We start from the raw sequence: 12819 nt of genomic DNA, 5'->3' as shown, positions 1-12819 counted from the left end.
GAGATTATATAAACACCTTTTACATATCTGACTATAAGCAGACTAAATTATGATAAACCTAGAAAAGATAAACCTAGAATGATTCATAAATTGCTGAAAAACACACTGCTTCATCCAATATAAATGACAGAGATTCAATGAATCACATCCTCTCCTATTCAGTAAAGTGTTGCCACCTATGATGAAATGATAAAAAATATTTCACTGCTTAATAAACACTAATTGGTAAGTACCCTCAGAATCTCTCATTACCTGACTATATCTCATTATAATAAAACAAATAAGCAAAAGGCACATTCAAATATAGTCTAATAATAAACATCAACCCATAAAACAAGGGTACAGACAACACGTTCTTCACGATTGCTATAACATTTGCAAAGATATGGTAAAAATAGGTTTTTCAGTAATGGCGGTACTAATTTGCATATCTTACATGTCAGGAACACATGTGGTCACTATGAGACTGGTCTTATATTGATGCTAGACCCTTAAAATCTGGGTCTAGACACCTTATTTTTGCAGTTATCTGTTGCATTGGCGGAGTTATAGCGATTTTAGTATTTTCATGTAATGGCGGCTTAATTTGCATAAAATAGGCACGTGGGACAATATTTCAAATTTTTAACATAGCAAACCGTTTTCTACACATTTTTCCCCATAGGAAGACATCAATTAGAAATTGATTTCCGGGGGGTGCACGCAGACCCCCTCTACCAACTAGACTATTTCCTGTTTTAAATATTTTTGCACTCAAAGGTAATATTTTTTCAAACTTAGTAACTAGAAATTTTTTGTTGCCGCGTTTTATGAGTAAAAATACTACAGTTAATCTTAAATCTTATCAAAATAATCTATACTCATATCCAAAGTGTTTGAAAGTGCTTTATGGTGTTTGAATGTTTTAAATGCAATATATCTAAAAGTATTTGTTTTTGATTTGCCAAGGCTGTGATAGAAAATCTGTACTGACTTACCTGAAGTTTAATGTTCTTTTTAGAGTCATGTACCTGTTGAAGAAAGAACTCAGAGTTTGGCTAATAAACCAAGTATAAAGGTATTATGTTTTATGCATGTACATGTACTTTATGGAGATAAATATCTTTTGACATGTTTATCTTTCTCCATAATTTATCTCTTAATATTTTATATACATAAACAATATTTTGTGGCATATATGTTAGCCTGTCTTGACAAACTGTTGTTTTTGTGGATTTGTCCCTTTGTCGAGCGGGCGAGCAACACAACAGCTTGTCACAAGAGGTACTGCACTAGATGCATCAGCTGCACTTACAGGGAGTTGTTCTCTTCCGTCTGCGTGGCTTGGTTGCGATGTTATGTCGGCCGCTCCAATGGTGATCATAACGGATTTCGCGCAAAAGTTTATGTAGAAAAAATAAGATTACAACGTTTAACCAGCAAACAGCCTCTGCGGTAAACATTAGCAGAACTTAAGAATAAAATAAAATGAAAATAAAATCCATAAGAACAAATAAAACTGACTGATACCAAAATAGAAATAAAACTGACTGAGTGCACAAATAACAACATGTTTAGTCGCTGTTGTTGCCTAAGTTCTCAAGTTCTACTAAAGTTTTCCGGAGAAACTGGTCGCTGGTTAAACGTAGTAATCTTATTTTTTTCTACATAAATATTTGCGCAAAAATCATTATGATTATCAATGGAGCGACTGACATAACATTGCAACCAAGCCGCATAGACAGAAAAGAACAACTCCCTATAAACGCAGCTGACGCATCAGGTGCAGTACGACTGTGACAAGCTGTTGTGTTGCTCGCCCGCTCGACAGAGGGACAACTCTGCAAAAACAACAGTTTTTCAAGACAGGCTACATATATGTATGCTTAAAAGAGAACATTAAAAACAATTTTCCTGTCATAATAAAGGACTTGTCTCTTTGCTTGACTCCTGTATATTTTTTTAGAGATGTGCACTTCACCCTTCCTTTTTACTAACCAGATAGGTGGATTTTGATTCCCCAGCAGCACATCAGTTTTATGCCTCAGTTTGGCGAGGCCAGCCCGAGCCTATTTTTTGGAGACTTTTTCTCTTGGTGACTGGGCCAGAGTACAATTAACACTGACAGCTGGTTGACCAGATGAGGTGCCATCATCTTGGCATCTGTCACCAACCAGCTGTTAATATTAATTGTACTTGATTCACACACAATCACCTGTACTCATCACACCTTTCCACCTCATTAGAAGCTAGGGGTTTCTAAGATACAGCGGAAGGGAGGGGGAGGGCAATAAGCTGAGCTTAAAGCTCGTGCTGCATTGCTTCATGTTCCAAGTGACGAAGCTGTATTTTGACGACATTTTTCCATCAACTGTCATTCATCAACCGTCACACCATCAACTTGATCATCAATCTGTTGATGTAGAAGGATGGCCAATGCCCTCCCAATCTTGGCCCAGTGCCGTCTGTTCTCGATAAACTCCCAAATTCTCATATCTTGCCAGTCTTCAAAAAACCGGCTAGCAGGCCGGGCATCCCAGGATCAAAAGGAAAATATTCTGGAAGGGGTCTAGCGTTGTTGGTAGGTTGGTGAGGGCTGCTGGTTTAGCTGTGGTTGGCTCCCTATGTGACCAGGCCAACTTTTCCGGCAGATAATCTGGCTTTTTGAGGCTCAATAACGTCTCTTTTCTAGTGGATCCGCCAGCCATTTCCTTTTGTCCTTCTTCTCAATTGCTCGTGACTTTCCTCCTTGACTGGCCATGTCGGCGGATCCTTTTGGGTCCAGTGGGCCATAATCAAAGGGAGGTGCACAGCTTTAAAAAAAAGGTTTTTTTTGTCCAGCAGCAGATATTTAAGAATCGGAGCTATTTGAGACTACATCCCTGCATTGGCCATTTTTATGTGTCCCACTATGCAGCATGACCTAATTTCTCAAAAAATGCTGAATGTGCACAGGCGCGGGAAGATGCTGAAATACTGAAAGACATGTTGTCAATTTCTCCTGATGTTTTCTCTTTTTTACAGAGGACACATGTGTCAGGCTTGTCCTTCAGTGCAGCTGCTACTTTTTGTGTCTTATCTTAGGAAATTAAATGCTCTGTTTCTACCACGGTCTTTTTAACACGTGCGTCAACTGGGTGAGTTGTGTAAAGGCGATTTGGTGACAGCAGGCAGCTTGATAGTGGCTGACCTCTCTGGCTCAATATTCATGCCGACTTGAAGGACCTGAAACGGGGCAATGCACTGTTTTATCTACCTTCTCTGATTCTTGTAAATTTTCTTTAGCACAAATTCATCTGAAATTGACTGGCTAGTGGTGCCTCCGGGTTCTTGACTTTTGCAAGGTTTGATGGTAACTGGTCTGGGCCAGCTCATGTGTGGAGTTTAGAGTGACAACAATGTGTGATCATGACATTTTTGGTTTCATAAGCAAGAACAATCTTGGAGTCAGCCTAGACAAGGCATTTTATCTCCCTAGTCTTCTCCTTCGTCGCGGATCCCACCGCCTCATCCGAGTCTGCCGCAGCCATGCTCTTACGCATGGCCACGGCACACAAGGCCGCATGGCCGCGGCCTTCTAGACTCAGACACTTGTCTGAGTCTAGAAGGCTCTGTAACTGCTCCTTTTATTTCACTCCTACTATTATTTTCTTGTTTGCTGTTCCCTTTTGCCAAAGGTGTCCAGCGTACAGCCTCAGCCTTTTTTTGAATGTCTTCTTTTTCCATTGTCAGCAGGTCGCCGCGTCATTTCCTTGTTTTAAGTGCCATGACATTTCTTCTGTAGTTTCCGAAGAGTTCTGATGTATACTGGTGACCCGGTTCTGCCATCAGAACCCAGTCGCCAGTATCCATTACACTCAAACCCATTTGTAAATTTTGCCGTCAGGACCAGCTGCTCCACTTTGACGGCATTTTTTTTAGAAGATGGTCTATCTTGCTTCTTTCAGGGCACTCGGTTTACACTGAGCCTTTCTAAAAATGCAGCGAAATCAAGATCTGAGCGGGACCAAAACGGTGTTAATTCAGTTTGCCTGATCACAGTTATCTGCATCCTTTAGAGTTTCCCATAAAGTAAGCAGTCTGGATGCCTCCCTTTAACAATTGGCCTCGACTATCTCCTAAAAGCATTTTATAAATTCTTCAACGTCTTCCATACTTTTGTATTGAGGTGCTTTGATTTAGTGAGCCAGGAACTGAGGCTTGGGCACCATCATCAGTCTTTCCAATGCATCGGCCAGACATTCTGTTTTTGCCTGCACTTGTAGCTGTGCCTAGTAGCCATGTCAGCATGTTTTTCTTGGGAGAAGATGCTCTTGAGAAGATCCTTGGAGGTTTAGAGGTGAACTGCCTTTTTAAGGCAGCCGGGTCTCTACTAGTCAGCAGAGTACCATGCCTCAGGATACTTAGACTCTCTGTATCTCTTCTCTTACGCATATTACAATAACCGCAATAAGTTTATTCAGGGGTTAGCTGGCTTTTGTAGAATAAGGGATCAAACATAATCTCACCGCTATCTCTAGTGTAAAGGATCAGCAGTGAACCCTTCACTTCTTCACAAGAAACCAAACCACTTTTATAAGTAGAGAAGTATGCTTATTTGAAATAAATATAAGTGAATACCGTTAATGTGCTTATACAAGTAACTATCACAGTGAAGCTTTCTTGTGCTCAGCTTATCTAGGTTTTCTGACTTCCGTATTTATTTAGGAATGAAATTTTTACTCTTTTTCTCTAGTGGTCGGATAGTTGGCTTCTGCCAAAGCAGAAGCGCGTCGATCTTCTGCAGGTCGATCTTCTTGCTTTGGTCTGATGAAGCTAGTCTATATCTCTGTTGACCTGGCTGAACCATGCCGTCCTCCTGTTTATTGGCCAACCAGCTGGCCATGTTAATAGTATTCTGCTTTAGTCCCAGTTGCCAGTATCCTTCACTATCGAACCTATTTGTTTGGCATCGACAGACAGTGTCCAAAGTAACTGAATGGTCAGCAAGGTATTATTAAGGACATTCTGCGCTGAGTACTTTAGTGATGTTCCATTAGATTTTTTAATTGCTTTTTAAAACTCTTTTAAAGCAAGTTTTTTTATTTAATACTTTTTTTACTTATGAGTCAGACTTCATCTTCATCATGAGAGAAAAAAGACATAAATAAAAGTAAATATATAATCTTCAAACACTAGGTGTAAGTAGCAGGTGATGGCAGTACCTTGACCCCTCATTTAGCTAACTTATTGTGTAACTCCTAGCTATGAATATATGTATGAGGAGTAAATAATTCTTTTGTTTAGAGCCTACAAAGATCTTTAATGACGTGGCAAGTAAACTAACATTCTTGCAAGAGTAAATACATAATTTTATTTTTACACTTGCCCTTTAGTTCATTATGTACTCTGTTTCATGCATGGCTCCTAACGGCAACCAGGTCCCTTTTCCAATGCTATATACAAGATATGAGACAAATTTACTTGTTTCTGATGCATGTTTTTCAATACATTTTCTCATAGTTGCTTAAATTTAAAGTTTCACAAGCAAGTTTTATTCTTGCCATTTCATGGCAGTTGAATGCAGCTGATCACCATTACCATTGATTGTGCTTTACTAACATAAATAAAAAGAAAATTTAACAAATTTCAATTTCAACATCACAATCATTCTTCTCATGGAAACATGTTTTTGACATTATATTGTTGAACAACTTTTTGTTGCTATTGATCTAAATTTACAAAAAATTTGGAAAAATAAGCAACTTGACTCTGCAAAATTGTTGGTCGAGGGCTTGGTGCTACGTATTTGAAAGTCAATTTAAATATTTGAAACAATATTCTTCAAAAGGCACAAAATTTTTTTAAACAGTCTAATGCTCTAGCAGCTTCAAAGCCATTCTAAGCAGTTTATTCCCTTTTTATTTTCTATATATAAATGTTATTTTAGAATATGCAAGAGAATTCTACCCCAGCTGACGAAAATATATCAACACCTCAATCTGCCTCACAAAAAATTGACAACACAACTAACTTCGTCTACTCTGTGGTTTGTATCATTAACAATATAGGCAAACAGACATATTTGTTCGATCGATCAAATGGTACACATTTTTCTAACCTAGTTTTGGTATTTCTCTGTGGTAAATTGATTCACTGTTATTAGAAAAAACTTGATATTACACAAGGGTATTGTGAACAAAAAACAACTTTATCGGCATAATAAAAATGGTACTTCATGATGGACTCACTCAACTTCAAGATAAAAAAGTCAATGAATCTTAATTTTAATATCATAAGCATATTTCGCAAAGGCACATGTGTTTGCAAGAATAAATTGCTCAACATGTTATGTGTCTGTTGATTTAAAGTACAAGAACGGAAATTTAAAAAACTAATGAAATGAGTTTTTAGGTAAGAAATACATGTAGGAGTTTTAAGTTGAAGTAACACTAAATTGAATTTTCGGTAATTAAACAGTCTGTAAGTTTGACCCTAATTTGTTTTGACTGAACAGTTTGCCAATCCGAAGCCTCAAGACATGGCACATGAATGTAAACAGAAAACCCAGGTTTCTTCTCCACTTTCTGCTGATAGAAGAAGGAATCAAATACCACAACCATTTGCTCAGCAATCTGTAGTATGTATTTTAACAATATTTCAATTTGTTTATTTTTGTTTGTTAATAATAGTTTTTACATATCTATGATATACTTTTTATCATAACTTATTTTTCAAGAAAGAAACATTAAAATTACATTTAACATTATCTAAATTCATAAATAAATATGGTAAAATTCATTTTAAAATTTGCAGCAAATTTTTAAATCTTTGGACAACTTTAGTTTTTTACTCATGAAACGTTTAAAAATCTTTTAAGTTCTCATGTTAATATTATTACATGTAAGTTGCTGGAAATTACTTTACTGTAAAGTCAGATTTTTTCACAACTTTTAAATCGTATTTTAGAAAGTTTGTGTATTTAGGCATTCATAGGTCAGGGTTAACAAATTGTATGGATTGGTTTTTACAGTAAAGTTTATACATGCATGTAAATTGTTCTTCCATAACCTCTTTTTGAAGGAAAATGATAACAGTTAAATTCAAAAACATTTGGAAAAAGCATAAAGTTGCTATTTAACAGTTTTAGGAGATTTGAGAATATTTAATAAGTTTTAGTGGTTTCTCTGAAAGATTGTCTCGAGAGAAACTTTGAGTGTTATATGCTTGAATATATTTCAACCATGAAGTCAAGTCACGGCTGAAAATTTTTGTTGTGTCCATTGTAATGGAAATTCTGCACGCAAAGGCAATTATTGGTCAACTTAGCAGCCTGCTGATGAATAGGCTTTGACTTTAAATACAGTCAAAAGTCAACAATTATGTTTTTTGAATTGTAACAAAAACTTGAGCATATATTTATCTAGACAAAAAGGTCACTTTCTAGCCTAAAATGTTTGGAATTGTTTAAAAATTATAATATTTTAAATCACAGCAAAGAGGCTGACAAAAATTAGTGAAAAAAACCACAAAAACACAATAAAAGAAATTTTTTTTCTCAATTCAAGTTAAAAAACAGCTACTTGCATATTTTGATTGCTTTCTCAAAGCACATGAGAAAAAATTGTTCAACATCCTATGTGTCTATTGATCAAAAGAATCAAAACAGAAATTTAAATAGCCGATAAGACGAGATTGTAGGTAAGAAATACGAATGGTAAGTTGGAGTAACACTCAATTGCTATTTCTGTAATGAAACTGTCTGTAACTCTGACCCAAGTTTGTATTTTTTCTGAATAAGCAGTTTCTGAATCCAGAGCCTCAAAACATGGCGCTTGGAAGTGGGCAAGAAATCCAGGCTCCTCTCCCTCCTATTGGTAAAAGCAAAAGCCTGCCACAACTGTCAACTCAGCAACCTTTAGTATGCAGTTTAGCAGCTATTATATTTCAATTTACTGATTTTTTGTTATAAGTAATAGTTCTTACAATATGTACGCAATAATTTTTTTATGACTAATTTAAAAAAGAAGCAATAAGTTTGTATTTAACAATATTGGGGGTCCTACCACACAAAGTTGTCATCAGAATAGTCACTTTTAAAATCACTGTCATCACAATCGTCACCTTTTTCAAGTTGGTAACCAAAGCATCCACTTTCTTCACATTCGTTATTTTAATACAAATATCTATTCTGGTGGCACTGGGTTGTGTTGAAAACCTGAAACTTGCTCAGTTTGGACAGAGCCGTAAAGCTTCACAGAGACTCGCATTAAAAACCGGGAACTAAAACGCTTGTTTCCAAACAAACCCGATCGACATACTGATCTCTAATGGAATATTCATACCTCGCTCTCAATAACGCTCTTTTTTGTACTTTACGTTTTTACAAAAAAGTTATTAGTAGCTTTTTGTAGGGAATTTTGTCTTCTTCAAAATGGTGTATGATACAACAATCAATTTTAAAGCAACTGCCAATGGGAGTAATCATTGTTGGTTAATGTTGCGAGCTCTGTATTATAACTTATATAAAAAATAGTAGGCGTGGCCTGTTTGCTTGGAAATGAGCGAGCTTTTATATACGCTTTTTTTGGTCCGAAGTTCTAAATCTGAGTTTGCACTTCTGCTAATCAAAAACATGGCTCTACCAGCAACCTTCACAAACTTATGAGTGATGTTTAAGAGCATTGCTTATTACTCCGAGAAGAGCGACGAGCGTCTTAGGTTTTCAGGGCTACATTTCCTGTACTGAAAATAGACCAAGATTGGCTTCAACTTGACAGCCTGCTGATAAATACGCTTTGACTTTAAATACAGTCAAATGTCAACAATTAAGTTTTTTGAATCGTAACAACAAACTTGAGCATATATTTATCTGAACAAAAAGGTCACTTTCAGCCTAAAATATTTGGAATTGTTAAAATTATAAATTTCTAGGTCACAGCAAAGAGGCTGACAAAAATTTGAGATAAAACCACAAAAACACATCGAAAAAACTTTTTTCCAGTTTAAGTTAAAAAAACAGCTACTTGCATATTTTGATCGCTCTCTCGAGACACATGAGAGTAAATTGATAAATTGAGGCCCAAAAGAATAAGTTAATTGTTCAACAGCCTATGTGTCTATTGATCTAAAGAATCAAAGCAAAAATTTAAATAGCCAATAAGATGAGTTTTTAGGTAAGAAGTACGAATGTTAAGTAAGTCTAACTTAAGTTTGTATTTTTTCTAATTACGCAGCTTGTGAATCCAGAGCCTCAAAACATGGCGTTTGGAAGTGGGCAAGAAATCCAGGCTCCTCTCCCTCCTGTTGGTAAAAGCAAGAGCCTGCCACAACTGTCAGCTCAGCAACCTTTAGTATGCAGTTTAGCAGCTATTATATTTCAATTTGCTGATTTTTGGCTATAAGTAATAGTTCTTACAATATGTGTGCAATAACTTTTTCATGACTAATTAAAAAAAAAACAATAAGTTTGGATTTAACAATATTGGGGGTCTTACCACACAAAGTTGTCTTCAGAATAGTCACTTTTAAAGTTACTGTCATCACAATCGTCACCTTTGCAAGTTGGTAACCAAAGCATCCTCTTTCTTCACATTCGTTATTTTAATACAAATATCCATTCTGGTGGCACTGGGTTGTGTTGAAAATTTGAAACTTGCTCAGTTTGGACAGAGCCGTAAAGCTTCACAGAGACTCGCATCAAAAACTACATTAGAAACAAAAACGCTTGTTTCCAAACAAACCCGATTGGCATACTGATCTCTAATGGAAAATTTTTACCTCGCTCTCAACATCTCACTCTTTTGTATTTACTTTACTTTATTACAAAAAATCATTTGTAGTTTCTTGTAGGGAATTTTGTCCTCTTTCAAATGGTGTATAATGCAACAATAAATTTCAGAGCGACTGCCAATGGGAGTAATTTTGGTTGGTTAGTGTTGCGGCCTCTCTATTTTAACTTATATAAAAAATAGTGGGCTTGTTTGTTTGGAGCCGTGCCAGCTCCGATATACGTTTCAATTAGTCACAAAACTCTGTGAATTTATACAGCTCTGTACTGTCACAGTTTTATAGCTCCACAAAGTTTCGCCACCAAAACCGGAAACGCCTGTCTTCAAACAAACTTGATTGACACACTTATCTCTAATGAAATATTCACACCTCGCTCTCAATACCGCTCTTTTTTGCACTTTAAGATTTTGCAAAAAACATTATTAGTTGCTTTTTTGTAGGGAATTTTATTCTCTTTCAAATGGTGTATGATACAACAATCAATTTTAAAGCGACTGCCAATGGGAGTAATTTTGGTTGGTTAATGGTGCGGCCTCTCTATTATAACTTGTATAAAAATAGTAGGCGCGGCCTGTTTGTTTGGAAACGAGCGAGCTTTCATATATGCTTCTGTTGGTCGCGGGACTCTGTGAAACTATACTGCTCTGAGTTTGCTCTTCTGCTAATCAAAAACAACCAGCAACCTTCACAAACTTATGAATGATATTAGAGAGCATTGTTTATTACTCCGAGAAAAGCGACAGGCGTCTTAGGTTTTCAGGGCTACATTTCCTGTAGTGAAAATAGACCAAGATTGGCTTCAATAATCACTTTCAGTTAAAGACTTAAAAGCGGATTTGCTGTCAGTGTATCATGGCATTTCCTAGTAAAGTTTTGTTTGATCGTGTTGATTTATGGACAAATAATAAGGCAGTTAGTATTCCTACTTACACAATCATCGTCACTTCCTCAAATTCACCTACAGTGATAAATGGTCATCTTGTCCGTAACTTTTCAATTATCGCTGTCATCAAAATCGTTATAAAACATGGTACGACTCAGAATATTTAGAATAATAAAAAATTATGAAAGAATTTGATTTGAAACTTGCGGTAAATTTGTAAATCTTTGAACAACTTTAGTTTTTCACTTATGAAAAAACTCTTTTATAACTTTGAAGTCTTTACATTGTTGTTAAGTTGTTGAAAATTACTTTAGTCGTAAAGTCAAATCTTTTTACAACTTTTAAATCGGATTTTAGAGAGTCTGTGTTCTTAAGCATTCGTAGGTCAGGGTTAACAAAGTCAGGTCAGGTTAGGTCAGGGTGTTTGGATATTACAGTTTTTACAATCATGCATATAAAATATTTTTTCATAACTTTTTTGAAGAAAAATAATAACAGTTCAACCCAAAAACGGTAAAAAACATCAAATTGTTGTTTAATAGTTTTAAAAAATTTTTAAATATTAAACAAGTTTTAGTCTTTTATCAGGGAGATTGCTTCGAGAGAAACGTTATTTTTTAACTACTTGAATATACTTCAAGAATGAAGTCAAATCTTGGCTGAAAATTTTCATTGTAATTGTCGTATTGGAAATTCTGTCAGGCAGTTATAGGTACAGCTTACAATCTTTTGATGTATAAGCACCAATTTTAAATACACTCAAAACTCAATAATTAAGTTTATTTGTGCTCCAACATAAAAATTGAGCATGTATTTATCTCAACAAAAAAGGCCCTTCCAGCCTATGGTGTCTGAAATTTTTTATGTCAAGTTTTTAGGTCAAAAAAAGCTGGCAAAATGATATATAAAGCCAAAAAAATTTCTTCCTAGCACAAGTTAAAGAAATCTAATTGCATATTTTTATTGTTAGCTCTACCTCTACACCTATGCTGTGCATCAGCCAGCATACCCGTCCACTTTCATTTCTCTCTTGTAAAGTAACAAGTTAAATCACATTTTTTTGACATTGATTATTACTGCGCTGATGTTGCTTTTTCCTTTGTATGGCTACAGATAATTACTCAATGCTATACAGTGTGAGAATTCATTCTTGTTATTATCCTTGAAAATCTTTTTAAATAATTATGTAAACTCAAGTTTATTTATGTAAGACTTTTAATCCATCAATTATTTTGTATTTTGTACCTGGACCAAGTTTCTGATGCCTACATAAGGAATGCTGTTAAAGGCAGCCGTCTAGGATTATCCAGGTTCTGGTTACAATAAACTATACTGACCGTTTTTTGAAGATTATGTTTTCTTCATTTTGAAGATACCTTAATAAAAATGCTAGCTCTACAAGTATTGTAGATTTCCAAAGTGCGTTGAAGATTTTGGTAGCTCATTATTCTGTTAAAGCATAATTCAACCCATTATCTCTCAAACTCACTGTACAGCAAAGAGTTAGTATTTTAGTCTAGGCTGACATCTCTCCGGGGAAGTCACGACAATTATTTGTCAGTGTTTGGATTATAGCAGCATAAAAACTTGTGTTAGTGTTGACCATTTGAACATGGCAGTCACACCATTGAGTAAGGTTTAAGGTAACATGGTACTGTGGTCAATTTAAAGTGGTTTGTTAATTATTTTATTTGCCTCAACCATAGCTGAGTAGTTTTGTTGAACAAAGATGTAGTGCGTGCTGCTATATTTTATTGTGGTAATTTATATTCAGAAAATCATATGGAACTACTTTTAATTGATGCAGAGTGTATTGTGTGATTAGGCTATTTAAATTGCTATCATGTTTTCAGATATGCTATCTTGAAATTTACTACAGCACAAACCACAATTACTGCATTAGAAAGAAAAGCAAAAAAGCAACAACTGAAAGAATGAAAATAACCTTGCTATGCATGCTGTGTAATCTTAGTAAAATCAAAGTCAAACAATTACAGATAAGAGCTACCACACCAGCTGATCTGATGCAAACCCCCCAAAACGCAGCCGCAGCAAACAATAATGTTGAAACTTTACCACCAAGCAGTCTGACCAAAGAAGGAGATCAACAAGAAAAGGTGGGTTTGCATTTGTAAAGCATCACCTTGCGAACATGGAAGTTATTCTTTAGTGTTAAGTAACATATT

Source organism: Watersipora subatra, chromosome 8, assembly GCF_963576615.1.
Source record: "Watersipora subatra chromosome 8, tzWatSuba1.1, whole genome shotgun sequence".
Classification (NCBI taxonomy): domain Eukaryota; kingdom Metazoa; phylum Bryozoa; class Gymnolaemata; order Cheilostomatida; family Watersiporidae; genus Watersipora; species Watersipora subatra.
The sequence above is the reverse complement of the archived record's forward strand: the minus strand, read 5'-3'. Positions refer to the sequence as shown.